This window comes from Cricetulus griseus, chromosome 2, assembly GCF_003668045.3.
Source record: "Cricetulus griseus strain 17A/GY chromosome 2, alternate assembly CriGri-PICRH-1.0, whole genome shotgun sequence".
Classification (NCBI taxonomy): domain Eukaryota; kingdom Metazoa; phylum Chordata; class Mammalia; order Rodentia; family Cricetidae; genus Cricetulus; species Cricetulus griseus.
The window spans coordinates 287,719,867-287,747,468 of NC_048595.1; the positions used below are offsets into that span (position 1 = coordinate 287,719,867).

General features: G+C 45.1%; 1 pseudogene; it reads left to right on the forward strand.

Annotated features, from left to right (window-relative positions):
- The first annotated feature begins 14,795 nt into the window (after nt 1-14,795).
- On the forward strand, nt 14,796-15,548 carry LOC100760613 (annotated as a pseudogene).
- The last annotated feature ends 12,054 nt before the right edge of the window (nt 15,549-27,602 follow it).

Consider the following 27,602-nt stretch of genomic DNA (forward strand, 5'->3'; position numbering starts at 1 on the left):
ACTTCAGGAGGTCAGTATTGTTCTTATTCTTATGTTATCCACGAAGAAACCAAAGCACAGAGAGGCTAGTAATGTGCCCAAGACCACACAGCCAGGAATCAAGCTAGGCAAGCCTGCTGGTCATGGCATAGACGAGTTGGCAATGGACGGCTGGCTAACACATGTTAGTTATTGTTTGCAATCTCCTGTGAGGTTACCAAAGAAAGAAATTCAACCTTATGAGTAACAGTTACAATAACTCACAGTGTGGTATCAGTGAGAAGACACGTGTATACAAACAACTATAACTCGGGGGAGAACTTCCGGAAGAGTGTTATGCCTGCTGTGAGAGTGCAGAGAAGACACAGGAGTTCCAGCCTAAGGTGAGACTGCCTGGAAGGTGGTCTTTGTGTTGGTGGGGGTGGGGGCATATTCTAAAGGAGAGTTAGAGAGTGAGTGTGTGTGTGGACATCCTACACAGGAATCCTGGGAGCTCGAACTGTGTCCACACCTCAGTAGGGTTTTCAGGAGATTAAAATCAAATGTGGCCACATGGGGAGCCCTCACCCACAGGACAGAGATGTGCGTGCAAAAGTTGCCTTCTACAAGCCAAAGGGAGGAGCTCTCAGAAGAAATCAATGCAGCAGACATCTCAACTCTGGATTTCTGGACTCGGAGCTGGGAGAAGACAAACTTGGATGTTTTAGCCCTATGTGTGGGGCTGGCTCACCCATGTTCTGCTCTGGTCTGTCTGTCTTTCACTAGAAGCCGGGCCATCTTTGGTTATCACTGCATCTGATTCATGGCCTATGTTTTTGGTACCTAGAGCAGCTACTTCCTGTCATTCTTTGCTGCTGTGACTTCTGCCATTCCCCCTAACTACTCGACAAGTGACCTGGGACACCCCTTCCTCTCAGTCCTGCTGGGACTTCCTGGGAGCCCGCTGACATTATGATCTACTTTGTGGCTCTTTGGCCTCTGCCTGTGACTGTGAGTGATATACCTGCTTCCAGTGCAAAAAATGTAAAGTTTTTACAGGGCACTGGCTGTGTGGATTCCTCTCTGCAGCTTTGGACCAGTTAAGGTGCCTGAATTTTTTAGGCATGCAATCATTTTATTGTTGAGATAATGATGTGTACTTATGAGTGAATGGAGACTCTCAAGAGAATTCTGTGTACAACCCCAGCCTTGGGGACTTAGCAAGTTTATCTCTTTCTTGTACATGGCAGGCACTCAAAATTTGTTCAATAAACATAAATAAAATAAAACCGCTCTTATTTAAGCAAATGAAGGAGTTTCTAGTGCTCTCCACCCACCACACACATCACTTGGACGGACAGTCTCAACTCCAGCAGCCAGGGAGCAGGGCAGTGGTGCAGGGCTAGCTCTCCTCTGCCCACAGGGAGGGGCTGCCCGCTCTTTCTCAAGTTGGAACTCTCTCTGGTGGCCATGTCCTGAACTGCAATGGACATTTCTGAGGTGCCAACGAACAGGTTAGCTAGGAATATTTTAAAGCAGGAAGGATTCAGAGGCCCGTGATTAGAGAATTATTTTTTAGCTGACATCTGTAATAAATTTGGGAGAATCTGAATATTATCTGAGGTCTGGTGGTTATCTAATAAATAGAAACAGATTCTGGAATGTGAAGGAGACCTATTCCTAATCACAGATGAGGCTGTTTACACAGCTGTGTTTGTGTTCATGACTACTATGGTGCTAAATACTACAGTTCAGTCTTAGGAGACTTGGTGAAGTGGGGGCCTCCTGTACTAACGGGAGCCTGGTGTTTGGAATCGGCACAGGCACTCTGCGGAGTTAGGTGCACTGTGTTGTATTAGACACGGAGAGACAATGGTTCCAGAGACGGCTCAGCACCCTCATATTAGTCTGGCCCACTGAACTCTAGTGACACTGGTACAGAAGCCACCCCACCCAGAGGGATACCAAGGCGCCCCTCCACCCCATGTGCCTGAAGTCTCAGGCAGTCCCAAGCCTATATATGTTAAGTTACTCTGATTCATATACATGTATGGTAAGACTTAACTCATAAACTAGGTAGGTTAAGAGACTAAAAACAATAAACAATAATAAAATACAATAGATTTAATGATGTGCTGTGTCAAAATGCGTGTGACCACTGTCTCCCTCAAATGCCCCAGTGCTTTAGGAATCCCTTCCCCCTTTTTTCTTTCTTTACTTTTGAGACAGGGTTTCACTTTGGCCCAGATTAACCTGGATCGCACTATGTAGCCCAAGATAGCCTCAAACTTGTAGCAATCCCCCTGCCTCATTCTCTAAAGTATTTAATTACAAGCATTAGTTACCATGCCTGGATAATTTTTTAAAGACAGGATCTCAGGTGTTCCAAGCAGGCCTTGAATTTGCTTTATAGACAAGAATGAGTTTGAGTTTCTGCCTCCACCTCCATGGTAGTGAAATTGGAGGTATATAACTCCAATACTGGGGATTGAACTTGGGACACTGTTTGGTTTACGTATATTGCTATAACCGAGGGTTCAGAGAAGGGGATCTACTGTGTTTCCTTGTGTGCTATAAGCCTAAATAGTTTAACATTTATTTGTAATTGTGTATTAAATTTTCCTAGATTATTTATGTTTATGGGTGTTTTATCTGTATGTGTGTATGTGTATCATGTGTGTGCCTGGTGCTCAATCAAGGCATCTGATTCCCGGAAACTGGAATTATGGATAGTTGTGAGTTCCCATGTGGGTGGTGGGAATCGAACCCAAGTCCTCTGAGAGGACAAGTGCTCTTAATACCTGAGTCATCTCTTCAGCCCAATTGTGTGTTTTGTTTTGTTTTGGTTTTTGGTTTTTGGAGACAGGGTTTTTCTGTGGCTTTGGAGGCTGTCCTGGAACTAGCTCTTGTAGACCAGGCTGGTCTCGAACTCATAGAGAGCCTCCTGCCTCTGCCTCCCGAGTGCCAACTGTGTATTTTTAAGATTCATTTTTATTTTAAGCACATGGGCATTTTGCCTGTGTGTTACATACACTGCAGATGCAGTACCTGAGAATGCCAGAAGATGGCGCATGTCAGATACCTGGGAACTGGAGTTACAGATGATGGTGAGTGGCCACGTGAGTACTGGGAACAAAAAACTGAGTCCTCTGCAAGAGCAACACATGCTCTTAATTTGTGAGCCACCTCTCCAGCCCCTAATTATGTCTTATGTGTTATTAGGGTAAAAATGAAATAATCCACCATGTCAATTCAAGTCCAACACCACTTTTCTCAATAGCATAAAATGGATAATGAGCTCTTTTGCCCAAGAAGGGGGTGTAATTACATGTTAGGCCTTGTAAATGTTCTGATGCGTGGAGCAGTAGCTAAGGGTGAGTGTGGAAGGGGACTTTCCCCTCCCCTTTGACACTTTGGTAATTGAATTTGTCAAAATGAACTGACAATAGACATGGGGCATGCGGGTGCATGGCTGTCACACAAAGTAAGAAAACTCCAAGAGGTTCAGATAGCCAGAGCCAAGAGATCCCTTCTTAGTGGAGAGTGAGGCAAGGACTCCAACTGGAGAAGCAGCAGAAATTACGTTAGGGCTGGTGAATGGACCCATTAGCATGGAGGCCAAAAGTCCCCTGGTGTGGGCAAGGCCATCATCTTTGGTTTTCTTCCCCAGAGCTGATCTTCTGAAGGACTGGTCTTTAGGTAGGAGGGGACACCATAAGGAAGTCCTCCAGCACAATGGTGCAGAAGTAGGAGTGACATTTAGTGGCTGGAGGTAAAGAGACCCAAGGCTAATAATGTAGCTCAACATCTCAAGACATCTATCATACATAGGGGTGTCTTTTCTTGAGCCCCAGGAATAGTGTGGCAAGGCAAGGCAGCAGACGACAGTATAGAATGCCACCTTTTGTCAACACTTTTATTGTATTCCGGAGTCCCGCAGGGAAATGAGCAATTCCCAATCTGTAGATTTGGATCTGCCCATCTGTGGGCAGTGTGCCCCTGTCTTCTAGAAGTGGCCTGGCTGTTGGAGCCTCAGGAGGAGGACATCTCACAAACACTCTGCCTGAGGGTCTGGTGTGTGAGGGCCCCAAGGAGAAGCAAGTGCAGCCCAGCTTGCCCCTCTGAGTCTGCTTCCATAGTACCCGGCCAGGGTGGTGCTCACCAACAGTGCTTTGGCCATACAAGACTGCACCTGCTCGGGAATGCCTGCTAGTGTGCACAGGTGTGTGTACACACACATGGGAGGCCAGTGCAGTGCAGTGGGGGCAGTTCTGTGTACAATACAGGTTTTTCAGATCATGAACAATATTTATCGGGACTCTGTGAACAGGACTGGGTATTCCCGGCTCTGTTTGGACTCTGAGACTCTAGGCTTGTCCGGTCTGAATCTGGAGAGTGTCCTTTGAAGTCAAATCCCTGGGCCTACAGAGGTAGACATAAAGGGTGATGACCCGAAAGCCTTAGGTGAGCTGAGAAACTTGGACAGGGAAGTTGGCATGCCAATACCATCTTCTGCAGGGTTAGCATGAGCAGCTCCTGAATCAACATGCCAACCTCCATTGGTATTTACAACCTTGAGGCTGCAGGGGACAGCAGATGGAATCTGCAGATGGAATCTTTCACCCCCAAAGCTCCCTTTTCTGCCCCATAAAACCTGAAGAGAGACTGCTGCCAACACTGTTCTGATTAAAGGGCACCCTGCATCTGTAGGAGTCTGGCTTTTCTTTCTTTTATCTTCACATTGACTTCATTAATCTTGATCTAACAGAACGCATGTCTACAACAAAAGGAAATGCACATGCAAAGGCCACAGAGTTCGTGAAAACAAAGATGGCCCCTGCTCTGCTCCTGCTACACTTCAGCTGTTGCCACCAGCTGATTCTCCCCATATTCACAGGCTCTGGGTTGCTGGTCTTTTCTGTTATGATAAATCTTTCTGCCAAATGCCGCCTGAGCCCCACTGCCACGTGTGAGCTTTACCAGCCGCCTGCCCGAGTTAGGCCTAAATGAATACACAGAAACTTGTATTAGGTTTAAAGCTGCTTGGCCAATGACTAGGATTCCTCATCTGTTAGCTCAGTCTTAATTATCATAAATCTATATATTTTATAAGACTTATCTTATCGGACGCTTTATTGGCGTCCCTCCTTGCTGGTGGATCACATTGTGCCGCTGGAGCAGGAGCCGAGGGGAAAAGAGGGCCTTCCTGTTTCTCCTTCACTTAAATATGAGTCTCCTTGCTATGTCACTTCCTGCCTGGATCAGCACTTCTTTACTACATTTCCCAGAATCCTCTTTGGCTCCTAGTCCCGTCTACTTGCTGTCTCATTGGCCAAACAGTATTTTATTTAACAATCAATAAGATAAACATACACAGTACATTCCCCATCACTTTTCTATGTGGTTCAGGATGACTCCTCTAACTGTGTCCAGCGTTGTCTGGTGTCTGCTGGGGTATGACCTCTCCTCTGTTACACCATTTGAACCTCAGCTGCCATCTTTGCTGTATCCCACTGGACCAGATGCACACAATCAAACCTAGCTTTATAGTGGTGGAAGGGGTGGATTTACCTCTTGTAAATCCAGGAGCTGGTGCCAAGTCACAACGCACAGAGGCCAGGGTGAGGGATGTAGGGAGACCTCGAGAACCTACTTTGAGTCCTAGAGAAGATTAGGACAGGGTTCCCCCCCTCATAGGGCTCAGAGTCAGAGCTAGAAGCCAAGTGAGGATTAATAAAGAGTTCCCGTGATCCAGTGTTAGGGTTGTCAACCCTCAGTGGGCCCTATTAGACAGCAAAGAAGATTTCAGACTGGGAGGCTCAGGGAAGATGGTTCAGAAGTCCCACCATAGAGGGAGTAGAGGGGACACAGAGCAGGTGAGGTCTGTGGCGTGGTGGGAGGGGCTAGGATGCGGCCTGTGAACCTAGACCACCACCAAGGTGACTTGTTCATTCTTCTCTCCTTTCCCTCCCCAGCTCTCAGCCCCTCTCTTCTCTTCTCCCACCTCTAGCCCCTCCCCTCCTCCTTCTTCCCTTTCTTCTCTTCTCCTCCCCATCTCTTTCCTGCCCTCCTCATTCATTCATTCATTCATTCATTCATTCTCCTCTCTCTCTCTCTCTCTCTCTCTCTCTCTCTCTCTCTCTCTCCCTCTCCCCCTTTCCCCTCGCTCTTTGGCATTTATTACTGTCATTGCTGCAGTGGAATGGAAAGTATGTGGTTGAATTTTGATCCCGGAGTCTGAGGGTGATTTATTTATTTCATCCCTTTTCAATTTCAGACATGTGTTGCTATTTCCCTGGGAGTTCCCCTGCACCATCCAAATTAGATGGTCACAGGGAAGAGTCCTCTGTAGCAGAGAGGGTTGCTAATTTGGCTTTTCTGATTAAATCTGGCCCAAGGATCGAAGGAGCATGAGGAGCTGCAAGTTGCTGGCGATATATTTATTGTGGCCTGCAGCCACTGCAGTAGAAATGGAATTTTGTTTGAGGTTGTAAAGAAACAGAAAAGGCCTGAAGACTTCTGGAAGCACAATTTTGTGGTTACCTCTGTAAAGGGCACTGAATATAATCCCGGCTCTGGGCGAGGTGAGGTGGAGCTGGGCAAGGTGTGGTCCTTGTAAGATTGCCTTTCCCCTCCCCCTCTTCTGCTTCTATCTCAATCCCGAGGCTTCAATTCCTTTTTCTCTTTCCCCCCTTTTCCTACCTTCCTTATTCTCCCTTCTTCCCTCCCTCTCTCTCTCCCTCTCATCCTGTCCGGTTGAGTTTTGCTAGTGTGGAACTTTCTGTGTAGCCCAGGCAGGTCTCCCCTTTCCAAGTGCTGGGATTTTCAGATACATGGCTCCACAGGCAGTACCTTTTGTTTTCCTAGCTTTCCCCTGCCATGTGGTGTTGGGGCTGGACACTGCCACTGAGTTACAACCATGGTCTCCTCTCTTTCACAACAAGTAAGTGGTTAAGGTGTGCCCTTCCCCAAACCCTGGTCATAACTTCTGAGAGGGATAGAGACAAGGCCTGCCTTTTGGCTCAGTGGGGACAGGAAAGATTACAGACCACTTTTCCACAGAGCCAGACACAAGTTTTCTCAGGATATGAGGAAAAAGACAAGAATGTAGTTTAGAAACTGGAGAGTTATTTATTTACCCATTTAACAAAGCCTTTTATTTTTTCTTTTCTTTTCTTTTCTTTTTTTTTCAGAATCCTTTCTGTCTCAGGGCAAAGGGATGGGAAGAAGTTAGTGGGAGACAAGTGTAGGCAGGTTTTGTTTTTCAGAGAGAGAGAGAGAGAGAGAGAGAGAGAAGAAAGGATGAAGCTGTCTTAGTGCTCCATTGCTATAAAGAGATGCCATGACTAATGGTAAGTCTTACGAAAGAAAGCATTTAATTGGAGCTGGCTTACAGTTTCAGAGATTTAGTCCCTTATCATCATGGCAGGAAGCCTGGTGGCACACAGGCAGGCATGGTGCTGCAGAAGGAGCTGAGAGTTCTACATCCAGGTCAGCAGGCAGTAGGAAGAGACAGTGGGCCACCAGGCCTGATTTGAGCTTGTGAAACCCCAAAGCCCATCCCTAGTGACACCTACTCCACACCTACTCCAACAAGGCCATACCTCCTAATAGTGCCACTCCCTGGTGACTAAGCATTCAAATCTATGAATCTTTGGGAGCCATTCTTATTTTTACTGGCTGGTGTTGTGTATCAACTTGACAACAGCTAGAGTCATCAGAGAGGAAGGGGCCTCAGTTGAGGAAATGCCTCCATGAGATCCAGCTGTAAGGCATTTTCTCAATTAGTGATCAACCTGGGAGGGCCCAGGCCATGGTGGGTGATGCCATCCTTGGGCTGTTGGTCCTGGGTTCTACAGGATGGTGGGCTGAGCAAGTTATAGGAAGCAAGCCAGCAAGCAGCTTCTGCCTCTAGGATCCTTCCCTATTTCAGTTCCTGTCCTGACTTCCTTCAGCGATGAACAGCAGTGTTGAAGTGTTAAGCCAAACGAACCCTTTCCTCCTCAGCTTGCTTTCTGGTGTTTCATCAAAGTAATAGAAACCCTAAGATAATTTGATACCAATGTAGTGGGGTATGTCTGTGACAGACCTCAACATGTTTTGGGGAGGATAGTGGAATAACTGGAACTTTGGGTTAGAAGAGCCACTGATTGTTAAGAGCTCTGTGGGATGTCCTATGGGAACCTGGAAGATAAGAATGTTGAGAGCAGTGCAGAGGATGGAGGCCCAGCTTGTGAAGTTTCAGAAGGAAGTTTAAAGACTGTATTGTAGTGAGACCCCAGGGTTTTAAGATGCCACTACCACAGGAAAACCACCAAGAACAGTAGCAGCTGTGGAGTGGAGTCAGCCAGAGCCTAGAAACTGTGTGTGCTATAGAGAGCATAGCCAGAGAAGTGACCCAAGCCCCTTGGAGGAATCTATAAGATTGTGGGTGGATCCCAGCTATTTGACATTGAGTTATTTACACTGTTGGAATTTGATTTTGCTTGATTCAGATTGTGATGGAGCCCTGGTTCTTCCCTCTTGAGGAAGGTATGTAATTTTGACTTTTAAATAGCCCACAGCTGAAAGACTTGAACTTTTAAAAGAGACTGGACATTTTAAAGAGACTGAAATTTTAATGTGTTTGAATGTGTAAAGATTATGGGACTTTTAAAATGAGTTACGCTTTTAATGTGAGATCTTGGGGCTGAATAAGAAAGGAAGAGTTGTGGCTTAATAGTGATGGGTTTGTGTGTCAAGATGTCAAGGGACCAGCTGTACTGGCTGGTTTTGTGTGTCAAAACTAGACACAAACTAGAGTCATCAGAGAGGAAGGAGCCTCACTTAAAGAAGTGCCTCCATGAGATCCAGCTGTAAGGCATTTTCTCAATTAGTGATCAATGGAGGAGGGCCCAGCCCATGGTGGGTGGAGCCATCATGGGGCTGGTGGTCCTGGGATCTATAAGAAAGCAGGCTGAGCAAGCCAGGGGAAACAAGTCAGTAAGCAGCATCCCTCCATGGCCTCTGCATCAGCTCCTGCGTCCAGGATCCTGCCCTGCTTGAGTTCCTGTCCTGACTTCCAACAGTGATAGACAGGAATGTTGAAGTGGGAACCAAATGAACCCTTTCCTCCTCAACTTGCTTTTTGGTCCTAGTGTTTAGTCACAGCAATATTAACTAAGATCTGTTCAACCCTCACTAAGACACTGTTCAAATCACCACAGGAGACAAAGGAAGTAAAAAGTTTGCATTCCAGCCTGGCTTCCATGTGGAGCTTGGACCATCCAATCTGGGCATAAGATTTGCAAAATATTGACTCAACTAAGCACATGAAGGAGCTGGTACAAGGCTGGCCTTGCAGCCCCATATGTGACAGGGAGACACAGGAAGCTCCCTATGCAGTCAGCAAGTAGAGCAGTCGCCCTATTTCCTGTTGCTGGGAAGAGACACCATGATAAAGGCAACTTAGGAAAGGAAAAATTTAATTAAAGGCTTGCTTACAGTTTTAAGGGTTAGACCATGACTATCATGGCAGCAAGCAAGCAGGCAGGCATGGTGCCAGGGCCATAGCTGAGAGTTTACATCTTATCTGTAAAATGGGGCAGAGACAGGGAGAAGATGAGGGGAGGGAGGGAACTGGGGAGAGGTAGAGGGACTGAGAGACTGAAGACCACACCTCCTTCTACAAGGCCACACCTCCTCCTTCAAGACCACACCTCCTCCTACAAGGCCACACCTCTTCTTACAAGGCCACACCCCAATCCTTAATTTGAATATTTAAGCCTATGGGGTCATTCTCATTCAAACTACCACAGATTTTCTTCCAAAGGAATAGAAAATGACATAAAATCACAAGTAGGACAGGTATTTGTTGATGCTAAAACGCCTTCCTGATCTGCTTTTTAGTTTAACAAAGCAGACTCAATTCAGTCTCATCTGGAAAGAGAGTCTCTGTGAGGAGTTAATGTTTGTAGGGGTTGCCTTGATTTGCTAAATGCAGTAAGAGGACCCAGCCCACTGTGGGAGGCTTCATTCCTTTGGCAAAGGATATTGAACTGTGTAAGAATAGAGGAAGCAAACTGAGAGCAAGCAAGCAAGCAAGCAAGCAAGCAAGCAAGCGAGTGAGTATATTTCTTTTCTCTGCTCTTGACTGTAGGTATGAAGTGAGTTCCTGCATGAAGTTCCTGCCTTGACTTCCCTGCAATAATGGGCCACAACCTGGAAAAGTGAACTATGCTGGGCTTCTTCTGCCCAAGTTGCTCTTTGTCAGGAAAAAAATTTAAAACATTTATTTATTTATTTATTGTATATACAGTGTTCTGTCTGCATGTTTGCCTGCACACCAGAAGGAGGCATCACATCTCATTGTAGATAGTCGTGAGCCACTATGTGGTTGCTGGGAATTGAACTCAGGAGGACCTCTGGGAAGAACAGCCAATGCTCGGAGCCATCCTTCCAGCCCCAGGACATATATATATTATATATATATATATATATATATATATATAATCACAGCAACAGAAGTGAGATTAGGACAAGGAGCTTGCAAAGCTTTACAGAACAGCACATTTAGTATGCAACCCTTTGGGTAGACACCAGGGACGGCTATGATGCATTCGTGGATGAAGTTTCGGTGAATATTTAGAAAGGGCTGCAGGGTTGGGCAGGACAGAAAAGCCACTGGTTACAACTCCAAAATCCTATCCCTTGTCTGTTTTCCTAAACAACTTTTTTTCTCAAACTTTAGCATGTTTGGGCGTCACCTGGGAGCTCTTGAAAACATAGACTTCTGGGCTGCACATCACTTTTCTGATCCAGTCTGTTGGAGCAAGGCCTGGAAGCTTGCATTTCTGGCCAGGCGAGACAGAGGCTGCCTGGAGCCTCTCTTGTCACCCTGAGAATCATTACTCTAAAGAAGGAGAGGGGCATTCAAAACCAGAAATTACGATCTCTTTTCCAGCTTGTCTAGAAGCAGTGTTCCTTTTACAACACATAAAACAATGTGAAAGAATACCAAGTGTGTATGTGTGTGTACATGTGTGTGTGTGAAGGCCAGAGATCCACATTGGGCATCTTCTCTTTTTGATACTACTTTGGGATGGTCTGGCTCATTGAACCTGGAGCCTGCAGATTCAATGGCTAAACTGACCTGCCAGAAAGTTCTAGACATTTGCCAGTCTTTGCTCGCCCTCCTCCAGAGCTGGGCTACAGGGGCTTGCCGCAGGGACCAGCTTTCTATGTGGGTGTTTGGGATCTGAACTCAGGTCCCTGTGCTTACACTGAAGGCATGGTTACACTGAACCATCTCCTTGGCCTCAAGTTCTTTGAGATCATTTTTCCCCTTAAAGTAGGTTACACACAAACAAAAATAAACATAAAATCCACTGTAGACTCAATTTATAGGATACCTATAAATTGAATTTCAGCTAAAATCCCTTTTCTTTCCTGAATCCTGGTATGTGACAACTGATATTTGTGTCACTCCTTACATTGTGTGATTTTTTTACATTTCATCAGTTCTTGGCCTGAAGCCATTACTCATAAAGTCACACCATGGTTGACATCACACCTTGAAGAATCTCAGTGAACCGGAGGCGTGCACGCCTTGTTTGAAGTCTGTAGCAGCTCTTTCTTCTCCAAGCTTTGGTTGTTCACGAATAGCTTCCCAACCCCCAACCCCCAGCCTTTGATTGCAGGCCCCTCCCTCCATGATTCAAAGTTTTTCCACTTCGTCTGCCCAGTCTGGTGGAGGGTACTGGGCACATTTGTCAATGCCCAGGCTCTGCCTGGTGCCCTCGGGAACTCCTTCCCCCATTTCTTTATCCTCACCACTTACTCAGGGTGTGGGAGCAGCCTAGGGCCCAGATGCCCTGAGATAGCCATGGGAGCACCCAGTGGGGCATCCAGGGTATCCATCTATCCTACAGGGGCTCCTTGGGCTTCTCAGGCTGGGCTGCCTCCATAGGGTTTTTCCATGAGCTTGACCTTGGCCTAGCCTGCTCTCTCTTTACTTCCTTCTTGTTCATTCCTGGGAGTGCCAGTCTCAGAGCAATAATTTGCCTATGCACAAACCTTCATTGTAGGATATTCTTCTATGGAGTGTAATTTAGTATATAGTGGAAACTATGGGACATATGAATCTGTGTATTCTACGTGGGATTATTCCCAGCAATGCCAGGATCCTGGAGAGTCCCCTGCTAGACAGTGATAAGTCACAGCCTTACCTGGAAGATGTCAAACACAGAGGAGATGAAGCTGAATGTCACAGAGGGCAGGGCACTGTTTAAAGTCCATTAGTTCCTCCTTTCAACTCAGTTTCTTCCCCCTGCCCCCACCCCTAACACTGTATAAGTGGGTGGTAGGCTGGTTCTGAGCCTAGCACACCTGTAGGGTGCTCAAACCACCAAATGGGTCCTGTGTGCCCTTAGATTTGGCCAAGAACTCATGGAAGACACTGTCAAGTGAGAAGGTCAAAGACCATGGGGGACTCAGGGGAATAGATGAGATGAGGGCTAAAAGGCACTTCCCCCAAAGCCTCACCACCATCTTAGCATCCTAGAACTTGGTAAGGAGTGGGAGTGTGCCTCCCTCATCCTGTTAGAATGAAAACTAAGAGGGACAGAAAGTAAAGCTTTGCTTGGGGATTGTGACACCTGCCCCTAGCTGCACAGGACACATGGGAACAGTGCTACAAAAATGCACCCTGTGATGGCTGTCATATTAAACTTTTATGGTTCAGGAAGGTGCCAGCATGCATGTGTATTCTTGCATGAAATCCCTAACATTTTGGGCCCTTAGGGAGGTTTAAAAAAAAAAGAGTTGGTTAAGCTAATAAAGAAGAAAAATCCTGTGCAAAAATCACACCCTCTTTTTGTGCTTTGATTTGGCTTGCTTCACTTTAAGCCTGCCTTGAGGCCCTGTAATCCCCAACCCAAGGTTGGGTAGAGCAGCTTCCTTAACAAAGCCGAGGCAGGTCATCTGTTCAGAAGCAAAGGACTCAGGAGTTTAATTTTCATGAACACCAATGTGTCATATTTACAGAGTCCCTGATCTGTTCCTGGCACTGAGGGGCCTCTTGACCCCCTGTGAGGATAATTAAGGGCAGCAGGCTTAGTTCCTAGCCATTGCTCCTTGTCTAACTCTCAGAATGAAGGATGGGAGTGCCAGCCCCAGTTCCTTAGAGCTTCCTGTTTCACTTCCTTATTTGTAGCTTGGGAAGGGTTTCTCTACTAGTCATGAAAGCAAGAAAAAAGAGAAACCATCTCACAGTGAGCATGGCCTCAGACTGGGCTCCAGGAGCATTGATTGATACTGGCAGGGATGTTGGCAATGATGATGCTAGTAAAAGCCTACATCAGTGTCACTGGGGAAATGATCTAAAATCCATCTCTCACTCCTCTCTCTCTACCTATTATCTATCATCCATCTATATATTATCTATTAGTCACCTACCTATCAATTATCTAATTGCCTATCATCTATCTATCAGTTATCTATCCTCTACCTATCAATCATGTTTATGTGTATCTATCAATTATCTATCTATCACCTGCCTATCAATCATCTATCTTACTATTGATCTACATATCAATTATCTATCTACCAATTACCAATTTTCTATTAATAACCTAGCTATTATCATTTAACTGTATTTATTTACTCACTTACCAACCTACCTATCATTTATCTATCTTCTGATGGGAAATGTTCTTCTGTGTACATGTTTGTCTTATTGGTTGATGAATAAAGCACTGTTGGCCAATAGGGAAACAAGATAGTTGGGGCTAGGAGAGGAGGAGGATTCTGGGAAACGTAGGCAGAGTCAGTCATGATGTAGGACACGAGAGGAGTAACAGGTCCAGACTCCTTTTCTGGTAAGATAAGACCATATAGATATACATAGATTAGTAGTTATGGGTTAATAATTAAGACAGAGCTAGTCAATAAGAAGCCCTAGTTACCAGCCAATATTTCATAATTAATACAGTGTCTGTGTGTTTCTTTGGGGCTGAGAAGGGCGGCGGGACCTGCCAGGCCAGAAACAGCTCACATTACCATCTTCACCTTGTAATTATCTATAGATATAATAGGTTCACACACACACACACACACACACACACACACACACACAAATACACATTAAGGACTTGGTCACAGAGATTTGAGACTCTACAGTTTTGGGAGCTGGGCTAGGTGTGTCACTGGCAACCTGCAATGCTCAACTCTGGAAGCCTGGTAGTCTATGCTTTTGTCCTGCTAAAGCCAGCTTGCTTCTGGTTTAATGCTGATTGCTTTTAGGTTATTAGAGATATGGCACAGGAGCCAAAATAAATACCTCATCATGACTCTAACTCTGTAAGAATATGTCGAATCTGGACTGCAGTACTACATCTCTCCACAAAATCTTCATTATTATCAATTCTTGAGATACTTTTAGTCTCTGAAGGCCCCTGAAGTCTATTAGGATTAGGTTGACTCAATTTATTGGCAGCTGAAAATGACAGCATTAAAATGGACAGTGTTATCGTCTCAGCTTTGTCACCTGAACAATGGAAATATCGATGGAACTTCACAGGCCTGTCATGAAGAGCAAACACAACAACAACGTATTAACAGCTAAAGTAACTAACTGCATTACCCGTTTTTACCGGTTTCTGGTAGACAGTGGTCTGAAGTCATGACACACCTAAAGTTAATCCTTACCCACAAACACCTCATTGAACTTTAAAAACATTCTTCCCATATTAATTGGTGGTGGTAGAAGTGTGTTGGGTAGTTAAGCACGTTTATTCAGGGATGTGGGGAAACAGGAACAGTAGATAATGGAGTTAGTTTAAAAGTGGTGGGTTTCAGAGCACATCCGGTTTTAGCAGAGCTGGGAAGCTCCAAGTTGGGGACTGAGAAGTAGGTGTGCTGAGCAGAGTTCGGAACCATGAACATATTTGATCGGAAGATCAACTTTGACGCCCTCTTAAAATTTTCCCATATAACTCCCTTGACACAGCAGCATCTGAAGAAGGTCTATGCCAGCTTTGCAATCTGTATGTTTGTGGTGGCGGCAGGGGCCTATGTCCATGTGGTCACACATTTCATTCAGTCTGGCCTACTCTCTGCCTTGGGCTCCTTGGGCTTGATGATGTGGCTGATGGCAACGCCTCGTAGCCATGAAACTGAGCAAAAAAGATTGGGACTTCTCACTGGTTTTGCTTTCCTCACAGGAGTTGGCTTGGGCCCTGCGTTGGAGTTGTGCATTGCTATTACCCCAGCATCCTCCCAGGTGTGCCAGGTGCCAGAGCTATCTCTTCTTGTGAGGCATCTTGATGTCAGCCATGAGCCTCATGTTCTTGTCCTCTCTGGGGAACCTTTTCTTTGGATCCATTTGGCTATTCCAGGCAAACTTGTGTACGGGGCTGCTAGTCATGTGAAGACTTGCCCTTTTTGATACTCAGCTCATTATTGAGAAGGGTGAAAATGGAGATAAGGATTACATCTGGCACTGCATCGACCTCTTCTTAGATTTTGTTATGATCTTCAGGAAGCTCACGCTGATCCTGGCTTCGAATGAGAAGGACAAGACGAAAGAAAAGAAGTGAATTGGCTGCTGGCCTCCCCAGCTTGACTCCTCTCCCACCCTCATTTCTCTGCATACATTACAGGTATCATGTTCTATGATAAAGAAAAGCACCAGAAAAAAAAAAAAGTGGTGGATTTGAAAGACCCACAAGACACCCAGTTAGGAACGACAAATGGGCTGTAAAAGTCAGGACTGAACCAGAAAAACAAACAAAGACAGCTAGTGGAAACATACATTTGATCAGCTGTAGGGCATTTGGGATGGCGTATGACATTTGCAAGGGGTGTGTGACATTGGTGAGGGGTGTTGTAGGATATCAAATCTTTTCCTAAAGTACAGAACAGGCTGGATAAGGAGGGCAAGATCGTGCCTAAGCTTTTGTGTCTGAGAGCCTTCCAGAGTGGAGGCCACTGGCAGAAGTAGGAGGAGTTAATGGTTATAGGACAGGGTTTGGGAGATGACATAGAAAATTATATAGGATGCCTTTCATTTGAATGTTGACTCTATAACAGAATATTAGAGTGGAAATATCCAGGGGGAAGTCAGAGAGGGGAGGGCTGTGCTCTCAGAGGCTGGAACACTTACCCATCTTCGAAAGGGCTAAAGATGAAGCTTTGAAGTAGGATGATTCCCAGGAACTTTCCTTTAGTTTAAGTTTGTAAACAAGCCAGGGTAGGCTGGCCATCTTCTCTCTGATTGCAAACTGTCAACAAGCGAAGCACAGAAAATTTTCATTTTCCATGGTAATTACGATCAGTGAATTTGCTATGAACATTGCATTAGCAAGTCCTCAGGGGCTACTCCTGTGAGGAAACACAGGGTTATGTTCCTGTGAGTGTTTAGTAAAGCATTTTCATCAGCCAACGAATCCATGATCCTTCTCTCCCCTCTCCCTGAATAGTAGTGTGTGTGTGTGTGTGTGTGTGTGTGTGTGTGTGTGTGTGTGTGTGTGTGTGTGTAGGCCAGGACTGATGACCAGGAACCTTCTACTATTTCTCGTCATCTTATCTTTTGAGATAGGGTCTTTCACTGAACCAAGCTCAGCAGTTGGCTAGTGCTAGGCTTATTAATACGTAAGACCATGCCCAGATTTTACAGCGTGCTGGGGAGCCAACTCTTATACAGCAGGCACTTTGTCAGTTGAGTTACCTCTCTGGCCCTGCATGACTTGCTTTAAAATGGGCGTTTCTTTTTAAAGTGTCTCTATTTATCATAGGTTGTCCACTCACCACTATAGAGTTCATGATGACACATAGCAAGCATATACTCTGTCTACATGAACCGTCTCTAACACATTTAGGAGCTCTTGCATTTGGGAGAGCTGGCCTTCAGCATTATACTTGGGGACCATTTGATGTAGAGACCTCACCAACAAGGGGCAGAGAAATGTGAACAGTGTGGTACATGTTTATTGAATGAGCACCGAGGCAAGAAGGCTGACGGTTGCTTTGTTGGTGCTCTGCTGGAACATGCCTAGGTGGGGATTCAAAGTTCTCACCACTCTTCACATGTCCAGAAACCACCCCCTGGAGTGCTAGGAATAAATAAGTGTCATGAATAAGTAAGTGTCATGTAATAGGTGGACCAGCACATTGGAACCAGGATAATGGCATCATTGTACTTGCCCGAGAACTGTTTGACATCGAGCACTGTTTGCCTCTTAGTTCCAAAAGCCAGAGGCTTTGGAGTCCATGTGCCCATCAGCTTGTAAATATTTGTCATTGGGAAGTAAACTTGGACATGAACTGCGGTAAAGTGGTTGGGTTAAGCTCAACTGGAGCTCTTTCTTATGCAGTTCTTAACCTCTTAAGCAGAATTTGTGTTAGCCATAGTAGCTTCACACTAATTGTCTGGATTAGTTAGGTCCTTGCACAGTGCTATGACCAAATACCTGATTAGAAGCAACTTCGGGATGGATGGTTGATTTCGGCTCACAGTTTAAGGGTTCAGTCCGATGGCAGGGCAGGCATGATGGCAGGAACCCAAGGCTGCTGCTCATTGAGCGCAGACAGGAAGCGGATGCTGGTGCTCACATCACGGCCCCTTTTTATCCAGTCTATTACGCCAACCGAAGGGATGGTGTTGCCCACACTGAGGGTGAACCCTCCCTCCTCAGTGAAATCTCTCCGGAAATGGACCCATAGGTATGTCTCCTAGATGAGTCTAGATAGAGCCAAATTGCCAGTGGTGACTCTCCATAACACCATTTCAACAACCCCAAGATTTTAGTGACTCACTATACATAATAAGGTCCATTTCTTGTTCGCATCAGCCAACAGTCATTTGGGGACGGGCCCTGAAACCTCTGTTGATTTTTCTACAGGTTGACCACCAGAGGGCGAGAGAGGCGAGGATGTTTCAGGGGCCAGGACTTGACAACAGCACAATACTTCACTCTGCACTTTACTGGCCAGAAGGCAGTCATTATACTCCTTACCTAGATGCAGGGGTGGGAGTAATGCTGGAGGTGGCACAGGGTGTGTGTTTGCTACTGGTACCTAAACAAAGACCACACTTTTATTGTCCAGCCGACCTGGGGACCAGAAGTCCAAAGGAATCTGATGGATCTTAATTCTAATGGGATGTCTACATGGGGGAAATTCCTGGAGACACAGCATGTCATCAGTCACCCGGAGAACAAAACCAGAAACATCCAGCCAGCATCGTGTGAGGTGCTGTGAAACTGTTTCCTCCACAAACTCTTCAAAAGTGGGAGTTTGTGTCACTCTGGTGGGGCAGGAACTTCCGTTTGGGTCCCTCTCTCCATCTCTTTGACCCTGACCCCAAAAGGTCAGAAACCATCAAGCTGGAAACATCTGTGGAAGAAAGGCTTCTATAGTTTGCATGCTTCCAGATGCAGCAAGGAAAAAGAAAATACAGTTTTGTGCCAGGCGGTGGTGGCACATACCTGAGGCAGAGGCAGGTGGATCTCTGTGAGTTCCAGGTCAGCCTGGTCTACAAAGCTACACAAAGAAACCCTGTCTCAAAAAAACAAAACAAAAATACGGCTTTATGTCAAGTTTAGATTAGACAGTTTTGGTTGCTGAATTGACACTGTTTGTGGCTTGACAGAAAAGGAGACTCATTTAGTGTTTAGCAGACTCAGGAGTTAGACTTGTCTGAGTTTCTCTCTGAGGCAGAAGACTTTATCCAACGAACATACTTTAAAGAGTAGTGGATTCCTACTGAGCTTAAGCGTGTTCCCTGTGGAGTGCACCCCAGGGTGTTCCCTGCTCTGTGTAACTCTTTCAAACAGTTCACCTAAGCAGTGTTGGAGAGCTTAGTGCGTCGTCGTCGGTCTCACTGCAGCTTGACTCACTCTGCTGAGGTCTACCAGCTTAGGATTCTGCAGTGGAGATTAACAACTTTTCTCCTCCCTGTTGAGCTCCCTGTCACCTTGTCCATCGAGTGTGTGACACTCAATATGGGAGTGAATAGAAGTTGTTTGATCTCTGCCTCCCTTTTCCCTCCTTCTGATATCAGCACCCCTTCCCCGGTGGGACTATAATAAGGAAATGCTGCTGCCTTCGTTTACTGCTCTTCTTAAGGAATGACTGTCACTCTGGTCTCAGTTAGGGTTTCTGTTGCTGTGATGAAACACCATGACCAAAGCAACTCAGGGAGGGAAAGGTTCATTTGGCTTACACTTCCACATCACTGTTCATCATCAGAGGAAGTCAGGATAGGAACTCAATCAGGAACCTGGAGGCTGGAGCTGATAAAGAGGCCATGGAGGGTTGCTGCTTACTGGCTTGCTCTCAATGGCTTGCTTAGCCTGCTTTCTTATAGAACCCAGGACTAGGGCCAGGCCCTCCTCCATCAATCACTAAGAAAATGCTCCACAGGCTTCCTACAGCCTAGTCTTTTGGAGACATCTTCTCAATTTGAGGCTCCCTCCTCTTTGATGACTGTAGCTTTTGTCAAATGACATAAAACCAGCCAGCACCCCCAGCACCCCATCTTTCTAAGGAAGAGAACCTTGCTTCCCACACTCTTTCGGAAAGAAAGAAGGAAGTCATGTGATTCAACTAAGCCTATCATAAGCTCCTTCCTGGGAACATGAATCTTGGACAAGCTAATAAAAAAATGGGAAATAATTGGAGATGTCAGAGAGAGAGAGAGAAAGAGAGAGAGAGAGAGAGAGAGAGAGAGAGAGAGAGAGAGAGAGAGTTAAAGAAGATGCCCTGGGGCTTTCCTGGGTCCTGTTCCCAACCTGTGTGATTTAGCTTTTTCATTAACCCACTGAGTGACTTATTCTTCTAACACTCTTTGAAAGCTTAATTTCTCAATTCTTGGCCAACAACACTAAGAGTTATGTTTACTTATTATTTTAACAAATACCCTTATTGCCCCCCACTCTGAAGTGGGATGGAAACTTCTAGAAACATCTGGAAGAATCTGAGCTTTGTTTTAGTTTGATTTACTTTTAACAATTCTGTGGTAAGAGAATCTTCTCTTACTCAGTTTTCCTACATAATACAACTATTATTTTTTCATTACCTATTTTTATTTATGTGTATGTGTTGTCTGGAAATGTGTGTGAGTGCCCAGAGGAGGCCTGGAGAGGGCATCAGATCCCCTGGAGCTGTAGTTACAGGTGGTTGTGAGCTGCCCAGTATGAGTGCTCAGAACAGAACTCAGGTGTAGAGCAACCATTCTTAACCACTGAGCCATCTCTCCAACCCCCCTTCTGCAACTTTGATTTCTTGTTAGTTGTTTTATCTATTAGTACAACAATGATGGCTTTGGACTGGCCAACAAATAACTCATTTGTTGCTGCCATAGTACAACTGGTTTGAATTAACTTGCTGGAGGCACCGTTGATGAAATGATCTAGTGTCGAGTTAATTTTGCTATTAGGTGGGGTGATTCACAAGGATGCTAAGCCACAAAAACTTGGACACAGAATTCTTACACAATCACCTTAGAGACTATAAACAATGACATAATCAACAAATACTGGCAAAAAGGATAGCCTAACACGATATCAAGAATTTCTTCAATTAACATATTTACCAGTTACTATATATCCTTACTTTAAGTATACATCAGAAAAAAAAACAAAAACAAAAACAAGTGTGGAAGTAGAAAAATTTGTCATTTGGGTTGACGAGACTCATCAATTGGGTCGAAACTATCACTCCACTTATAAATCATGTAATAGGGTTTCCTATGTTAGGTAAAGAGACATTTCCAGGTGACTCATGCAAAAAGTGAGCGCTATATAAAGGTGAACCACCATAAGGACCATGTGTCCTGGGAAGAGTGTGAAGAAGTGAATCCATGCCCAGAAACCCCTCACAATATTTCATAAGAGCAGACATGTGTCCATTTTCCTAATGCTACTTACTTTTGCCCAGACTTTTAAAGACAATGGAAAATATCCAGAGAGGGATTCACAGAACGGGAACCAGGGTGTTGTCACGCTTCTCCTAACAGCAAGGGTGCCATTCACAAAATTTGAGACGCATCTTAATCATGTAAATGAACACATCAAACTCGATGAAATCAATGCCCCAGCACGTGCTTCACGGTCTCCTCTGTAAGGAGGATTGATTAAGTAAATAGAGGCGTGTTGTTCTGTTGCTAGGACATGTGGGAAGATTGGCTTCCACGTGCCAAGACATGCAACTAACGGCAGGAGAAATTTCCAAGTGCCTGGAAAAGATAAAGTGTCCCATGCCAAAGCTCTCATGTAGCTCGGGTAGGACTGAGGACCGTGAACATCCCATGCTTCCTGTGTTTCTCAATCCAGGATGGCTTGCAGGAGAGTCCCGGTTGAGACAATCCATCAGTCTGTAGATCTCCCTTGGGTTGTGAGTTTAGTAAGAATCATTTCATTTTCTTCAACATGAGGAGATGTGGAGTTTTAACAAGTACTTTCCGAGTCAAAAGACCCCACGGCTTTTCTCCTGAAGGTGGTAAATTACATTTACTCTAATGTTAAATGTCCCCTGAACTCCTAGGACAGAGGGAATCTGGATATGTTTCCATTTTCTTAAAATTAACCTGGATTTGACTTGTTAATTTTTAAAATGATATCTGTATCAAAGCTCATCAGTTAATCTTTAATTTCCTATGGTAATCATCTTTGTCTAGTTTTGTTATCAAGTCTAATTATAGGACCATTCAGGACTTCCTTTCTTCTGGGGTGAAATTTAGAAGCTATCATTTCTGGGAACTTTTTGTTTATTATTATGATTGCCAGAGATAAGAGTCCAGGGTGAACTCTGGGTAAACAGTCTACCACCAGATCACACTCCCAGCCATTGGTTTTTCTGTATAGGATCTTGCCATATAGCTTGGGCTGGTCTTGATATTCACACCTCAGTGCCCTGGGTGCCAGGACTGCAGGTGTGCACCAGCATACTCAGCTCAGGAACTTTCTTATTTTATATAACACTTCAAATTTACCAACAGATCTGATGGAGTAATTTTAATCAGGTAAAATAATCATGACAATTCAGAATTACTCTTTTTATTATCTATTGCTTTATGGTTGTTTATTTTTAAAATCCAGTTAGTCTTCATCTGTGCATTTTCTAGATTTCTTTGTTTCTTACATATTTAAACACAAGGATTTAAAGTCACATATTTCTCTCATATTCAAACACTGAAGCTATATGCCGTCTGCTTTTTAAATTCCTGTGTACACATGTTCTATATGTTCAAAATCTTACAAGCTACTGTATACACAAAGTTTATTATTGCTCATGTTTTTAGATCTATTATGATATTTTCTAATTTTTAAAAAAATCATTTAGAATTTCAATTTTAACTTCCAATTTTATCTTGAATTAAAAAGAGAGCATGATCTGTATGATTTCAAGTTTGTGACATGTACTTTGCTCCTGTTTGACCCAATTCATGGTCACCTTTTCTAATAAAAGGTCCCTGTCCTTGAGAGCAATGTGCTTTGTATCTGTGATGTCCAGCTTCTCAGCTAATGGCAAATGGTTTCCACAACGCTGGTACTCCATCTAGTTTACCCACCCACAGTGCTGGGAGGGACAATGGAAGCCGCGTCTCTCCATTTTGAAGTTATATGCTCTATATTTTCACCTGTTACTTTTCAAGTGTTGCCATGTGCGACAACCAAAACTCTAGTTCTTCCCAGATTTCCTCCTGAACAAAGCCAGTTCATGGTCCCATACCTGCATATATATGGGTGGTAAAAATCCGACTCAGTGGGCTATCAAAACCAACAAAAGGAGAACATGAAGCTGAGAGGGATTGCATCTGGGAGAAGTTTCGGGGGGGGGCAGATATCATCAAAATATACTGTGGTCACGTATGGAACTCTGAAAGAATTAATAGAATATTATATTTAAATAATGACCCTTCTAAGATGCCCCTATGAGTGAATTGTCTTCCGTCTCCCCTGAGCTTTCAGCTGTGCTCTGCGCATGTCCATACAAACATGTGTGCACATGAACAGATGTCTTTGTCTTAGAAAGTAACATCATGTTCCTTTCTTTCCATTTTTTGTTTTGCCCTTCCTACCCCCTCTTTCTTTCTGAGGCTGTCTGTCTTTGAAGTTAGCTCTGTTTCATCTTTGTAAACCGGTTTTCTCTTCTGGCTCATTCCAGCCCCATCTTTAGTAATCTTCATCATGAAGACAAATGCTTTTTATAACATCCTAAATGTTTTTCTGGAGCCCAGGGAGACATGATGGAGAAACTGCAGTGTTCATAATTGCTTGATTCCACCCAAGGCACCCCAAGACTTTCTGGGTGGAAGAGGGGATGGACAGGGATGTATTTCGAGGATGGTTTAGGGGCAAACTGTTCCATCAGTAGCCAGGACCACCCTTACCCTGTGACCAGAAGAATTCCCATGAGGAACCATCTCTGAAAATTCTCACTGTCTCTCAACATTGTGCCATAGAAAAACCAAACTCCAACATAGGAATCCTCCAGCAGCAAACCACATCCAAGACATAGCTGTCCTGAGGCCCAAGATGCCATGTCTGCATACCCCCAGGTAATGCATATACAACTGCTGACAGAAGGAAGGAAACAGGGAACAGGGTGAGTGTCACCAATTACAAGAATAGTGAATCTGGTCAATAAGAACCTTCCATTCATACCCCAACCTTGGAAACAAATAAACAGCCTCTTGTAACTGAATAGACACACTGCACTAGTGAATGAAAAACTTGAGTATTTCTAAAATGTAATTGTCACAGCATCTCTGTGCCCCAAGTCACCTGTCTACAGTTCACAGAATCATGCAGGGCCTTCACCATGGCCAGGGGGGTGGGATGGTGTGGAATGACCAGATTACACTGACTTCTTGCAGAGGGCCATGCTACCAAACCTACACAGACCTGTAAGACTTTGCTACAGGGCAGGGATTGCGCCAGGTCTTAAGGATGTAGGGTATAGGGTGTGTACTTTGGATTGAAAATGTCCCTTGGAAGTCTTTGTGTTAAAGCTTGGTCCCCAGATTGGCATTGCTGGGAGGTGGTAGAAACTTTGAGAGGTGGGGCCTAGTCAGGGTCTTAAGGTCATGGGGTAGATGTTCTAGAGGGATATAGTGGGACCTTGGCCTTTTTTTCTTTCTTCAAGCAAAATGTTTTCTGTTGGTGAGGTAGATGATTCAGATTTCCATGAGTTTCCACTGAGATACAATTTCTTGCTACAGGCCCAAAGCAATGAGGCCAAACAATCCTTTTCTCTTAAAGATCGGATTATCTCAACTATTTGTTACATGGAGGAAAGGCTGGCAAACATGGAGGGTGTGAGCAAAACCAGACATGGCGCCTGTTCTCATGGAGTTTGTAGTCAAGCCAGAGTGGGAAACACGGGTTAACCTCAAAGGTAAGTGTAATTTCACAGCCAGGAGAGCTACTACAAAGGAGAAACATGACATCTAGAGTGGGTACAAGCAGATTTCTCTGACCCAGAGATGTTTTTGGGCGACTCTGGTGGGCAGATGAATTTGGAAAGACTAAGTAAAGGCCAGGCCCAAGCCATGAGGAGATCCAATGGCTGTGACCTCAGCAGCCAGGGTGTGGATGGCAGCAAGAGTACAGACAGAAAAGACAGACTGCAGAAGGGATAGAGGAGTGGCTGAGGTGTGTGAAGAGGAGCTGGAGGACACAGATGCTTCCAGAAAAAGAAGAAGCCTTGGGGCTGAATTGTTACAGGTTCATTAAGTCACAATTGTTGTGGGATATTATTTTAATTAGGCAAAGATGTGTTACATTTGTTTGTGCTGCATTTAATTATGTAACGATGTGTTGCTGTTTCACCTTGCCTGCCTAAGGCATCCGATTGGTCTAATAAAAAGCTGAATGGCCAATAGGTAGTCAGTAAAGGGATAGGGGGGCTGTTGGGCAGAGAGAATAAGTAGGAGGAATCTAGGCTCAAGAAAGAAGAGGAGGAGAGAATGAGGGAGAAAGAGAGGGGGTTGTCAGGGGCCAGGCAGGCAGGCAGGCATCCACCAGCCAGCCACCCCCGAGGCAAAACACAGATGAAGAGAAACAGGCTAAGTTATAAGCACTAGCAATGAAAGAACACAAGATAAGGCCGAGCACTCTTAACTAATAATAAGTCTCCGTGTCATGATCTGGGAGCTGGTTGATGGCCCCAAAGAAAGCCTGCAACACACGACTGTAGCAAAGGCAGAGCAGACAGGTCTTTCCTTGGTGGAGGAGACCAGAGAGGAGCTCATGTGTCCCCTTTCTTCCCCAGAGCAACATGTGAGTAAGAACAAAGAATCACCCGTGAGCTGTGTTAGAGAGGCGCTTTAACTCAGATGACACAAAAACCACAGAACGGTGCTGATGAGACACCTCCGTGAGCAAAGTGCTTGTTCTACAGGCGTGGAGGCCTGAGTCAAGTCCTTAGCATCCATGTGAAACCTGGGCATGCCAGAGCATGTCTGTAATTCCAGTGCTGTGGAAGACAGGATCCCTGGGGCTTGCTGACCAGCCAGTCTAGCTAATCACTGAACTTTAGGGTTAGTGAGAAGCCCTGTGTCAAAAATAGTGTGGAGAGCCGTAGTGGAAGGCAGCCTCCGTGTCTAAGCGGGCTGGTTAAAACACAGATGTGGAAAATTTCTAACCTTTGCTGAGGTTAGAAATACTGCAAGGAGAAATAAAAGAGGCCCTGCCCTGATGCCTCCCAGCCAACATTCTGTTTCCGTTAATGCCATGTTAGAGAATCACTCTTTCAGTTCTGGGATGGTGCAAAGATCACCGGGCTTGTCCACGGGGGATCAGGTTGACTTCCCCTGACTGCTGTTTACTGAGTAAAAGTGGGTCAACTACAAACCCTTAGTTTCTACCTTTGCAAAACATCTCCACTGACAGTTGGTGAGCATGAAGGAGTGGGCGCTTTGTGAGCTGCTAAGTACCACGTGTGTATAGAGAACACTTGAAGGCTTCCTAGCCATTCACAACCCAGTCAGAAAGAGGTGGTTACCTCTCATCAGGTTGAGTGAGATTTTGGAGGGAAGGATTATTTATTCTATCAGGGCTTGAGGGTCTTCCTTGGCCTTTCCATAGCTTGCTATGGGGCAGCACACTGGGGTGGTAACAGCCGGGTTCCCAGTCAACTGCCAGCAGCTTCTGATGTCATTTCATAGATGACCACAGGCCCATGCCTTCTTTGTGGGCCAGGTACATAGGGCTCATCACATGACTACTGAACCAATAATTAGTTCCCCCAGTCTGAGAAGAGTGACTGTCTGTCCTCATGCAGGACTTGCAGGACATGGGCTTGTGGACATGCTCTGGATGGCCCAGCGGCTTAGGATTGTGTGGACAACTCAGCTGCAGCAATTCTTTCATGGATATATGCTACTCTCAGCAAGGGGCTGGGAGTCAGTGACATGCAGCTGGGAATGTGGCCAGACATATGTTTCCCTACTACAGTGCCTGGGCCAACTTTTAAAAGTGTGACTGAAACTTAAGGACTGTACATTTTGAGTCCTCCTTCTACCCAAACTTGCCAGTGCCTCCCACTCATGCCATGTTCCTGCTAATTCCTTAGGATTAAAGTGACTGTGTCTGTGTCTACCTACAGCAGCAGTTCTCAATTCCTTTGGCAAACCTCTATCTCCAAAAATATTTACACTGTGATTCATAACAGTAGCAAAGTTACAGTTGTGAAGTAGCAGCAAAATAATTTTATGGTTGGGGGTCACCACAACATGAGGAACTGCATTAAAAGTTTGTAGCACGAGGAAGGTTGAGAACCACTGACCTACAGGACACACATGGTGTTGTACACATGGGGTCAAACACCTCCTTGTGGGGTAAATAGGGTGAAGGGAGGTAGACGATGTGAGTAACATATCCTTTGAGCTCCGTGGCCTCGTACAATGCCGCCGCCTTCATAGCACTGGACTGTAGTTTGGTTTTGATCGCACTAAGTTGGTTCACTGCATTTGAGGCAAGGACAAACTGTCTTGACCAAATTTTACTCGTGGAACAAGAATAGACGCTCAATAGGGAGTATGCACGGGAGGAGATGGATCTGAACTCTCTCTTTATAAAGTCCAAGGAGTGTAGGTGACAGAGCTGGATGGTCAGCTTCTTTTTGGGATATGTGTGCTCAACTGACCTTGGACATTGTACAGAAGGGTACAACCCAAGTCTGTGAGTCTGTGTGTGTGTGTGTGTGTGTGTGTGTGTGTGTGTGTGTGTGTTCTCATGATGTGTACCTGGAAGCCAGAGATCAACACCAGGTAGTGTTTTTCTAGAGTCATCCACCTTGCTTTTTGAGACAAAGTCTCTCATTGTCCTGGGGTTTGCCAGTTAGTCTATGCTGGTTGGCAAGTCCAAGAGACCCATCTGCCTAACCCTCCCAGGACTGGGATTATAAAGATCTCTCTTTCTCTCTGGCATGGGTTGTAGGGATCTTACCTGGTCTTTGTGCTTGTATTGCAAATGCTTTGTCAACAGAACGGTCTATGGTTTTATGTGGGGCCAATAGAAGCAGGCTCAGATAGAGCTCCTAAGGATACACATGCTAGGCTGGGAATCTGACAGAGCAGCGAGATGCTTCCCTAACCCCAGACACCATTGCTCCTGTCCCTTCCAAACTCAGAGAAGATGACTGGTGTAACACCAGCTCTT